Genomic DNA, 2,788 nt, shown 5'->3' with positions numbered 1-2,788 from the left:
TCTGTTTGTTATAGCCATCCACTTGGGATATTTCTGTTACAACAACACTAGATGACCAAAGCAAAGCTAAACATACCTTTAAAAATAACCTGTTATTGTTGTTGTTGTTGTTGTTGTTATGTGCCGTCGAGTCAGACCCGACTCATAGTGACCCCTCCTTGGGTTGCCGAGGCAGTATCACTATGGAAATAGATTGCCCAACCTTCTTTCTGAGGAGTGGCTGGTGGGTTTGAACTGCCAGCCTTCTGGTTAGCAGTCAAGTGCATTAGACCTGTATCTACCTTTAAATAATATTAAACCACTTCATGTGAATTCAAAAGATCTTTTAACTTTAGCAATATATTCCCAATTTCTAACCCATAACTCACCCTTGGGACCTTAGTAGCACAGTAGTTAACCCTTGACTGGCATCCAAAGGGTCAGTAGTTCAAACTCACCAGCCACTCCATGGGAGAAAGATGTGGCAATCTGCTTCCATAAAGATTTATAGCTTTTTAAACCCTATGAGGGTAATTGTACTCTGTCTTATAGGATCACTGTGAATGGAATTGGTTTCATGGCAGTGAGGTTTAACCTAACTCCATCATTTTTTTTTTTTCTTTCTTCCTTTTTTTCCAGGACCCTTGGTAACACAATGGTTAAGAGGTTGGGTGCTAACCAAAGACCAACATTTAAAACCTACCAGCAGTTCTATGGTAGAAAGATGGGGCAGTCTGCTTCCATAAGGAATACATCCTTGGAAACCCTGTCGTCAGTTCCACTGTCTTCTGTAGGGTCACTCTGAATCAGAATTGACTTAATGGCAATGTGTTTGGAGTTTTGGTTTATTCTCTTTGTTATCTCAGCTAAATTCCTAGATAGAGTGAACAAAAAACTATACCAAAGATCTGGAGCTCTGGTAGCATAGTGCCTAAGGAACTTGACTGCTAACCAGAAGGCTGGCGGTTCACTCCCACCAGCCACTCCTTGGAAGGAAGATGGGGCAGTCTACTTCCATAGTGATACTTTCTTGGAAACCCAAGGAAGGGTCACTATGGGTCGGGTCTGACTCTACGGCACATAACAACAACAGCAACCTACCAAAGATTGCTAGTATTTACCAGGGGTAAGAGGAAGAGGGAGGGGGAAAGGGAAAGCTTTTGTTTGCAGGTCACTAAGTTTACGTTAATGGTGGGGGGATATTTTGGAAAAAGATAGCAATAATGGTGGCACAACATGAAAAAATGTCTTAAATTCCCTGAGCTATAAAGGGGGAAGTTGTTATGTTGGCAAATGTCTTGTATATTTTTAATTAATTGGATCATGCCATTGTGGTGTTGAAAAGTGCAAAATCTGTTGATCAAGCCTCAGGCTGAAAATTCCTGCAAATTTGTGCCTGAAATTTGTAGCCCAGGTGGTGGGCTGGAAATTCTAGCAGTCTGACAATTTTCAGTCTTGAAACAAAATCCTTAGTAAATCATGAAGCAGTAGGATCTTGAAGTAGGTCATGAAGCAGTAGGATGTTTGCTAGGGTTAACAAGATAAAATTAGTTATATAGGCTGAAGTTATAAAATAGCTGGGAGAGGAAGTAATTTTTGTCTTTTCAGTTGTGATTGCAGTGAAGACACATAGTATTGAGCTTTCAGCCCTCCTAAGTGACTTAGTTGGCCAGTGGGAGACTGGCTGTAGGTAAGATCCCATGTGTCACTCAGCCATGATACCTGGTGAGGGCAGTTGTGGAAGAATCTTTCAACTGTGACAGTTTCTAGAAGCCAAGGAGATTGGCATATTATGTGACTGTCCCATTTAAATATATCATCTCTGACACAAAGTGGGGTTCACATGGAAAAGGCAACATCTCTGTATGGCCTGCTCTTGAGCCAATGATTTGTTTCACCACAGAAATAGAACCAATAAGATATAGATATAGATGTAGAAATTTCTTTTAATGATTTGGCTCATGCCATTGTTGGGTTACCACTTCCTTTGTGTACTATATCCTTCTTACTATAAGCAATAAAAGCTATTTTCCACATAGTAACGTGGTTCAGGTTCTGAATGAAATGACATGATGTTTATGTAGTAATCTACATTAGTTATTGGTGCCCCTTTCTAGTGATCTACTGGTTACCTAAAAATTGGGTACAATTTGAGAGTACATTATAGATTTGCCATGTTGTATCTCAAATTTGATGCAGCAGAGTAAAGTCTGATGGTGTTGAGAGTTACATATGTAAATACTTTCACAGAAATACCTAGACTAGTGTTTAACCAAACAAGTGGGCATGATAGCCTAGACAAGATGACAGGTAAAATTAAAAATCACACTACTCTTCAGCAATAGTATGTTCTCAACTCGAATGGGTTCTATCTCCCAGACTGTGTGTGGGGAATATAGTGTGAAGTTGATTCTTGCTTCTTATCTGGTCAACTGGCCTGGGTGTAAACAAGAGAAAAGAGATAATGGGAATTAAAATTCACTTAAGTATTAGACTATAAATCTACTTCAAAAATGTCAGACATTTTTATTGTTCTTTGACAATCCTAAGAAATGTTTGTTTTCATTCCAACTAGAAGTTAGTCTGACAGAAGAGTATTGCATACTTCATTCTTTCATTGATTACGATATGCAATAACAATCTTATGTGTTTTATAAAACATTTCCAGTATTTCAGCAGCAACTGAACTCCTTTGTGAATTTTCTAAGATATATTTTAATCTTTGATTTATTTTTATATATAATTTAGCAACCCTAAGGCAAGCCACATATTAAAACATTCACATATACATTTCACGTTTTATTTTCTA

The sequence above is a fragment of the Orycteropus afer genome, unplaced genomic scaffold, assembly GCF_000298275.1.
Source record: "Orycteropus afer afer isolate SDZICR_OR568_19922 unplaced genomic scaffold, OryAfe1.0 scaffold00621, whole genome shotgun sequence".
In the NCBI taxonomy this organism is placed as follows: domain Eukaryota; kingdom Metazoa; phylum Chordata; class Mammalia; order Tubulidentata; family Orycteropodidae; genus Orycteropus; species Orycteropus afer.
This window is presented reverse-complemented; position numbering follows the sequence as displayed.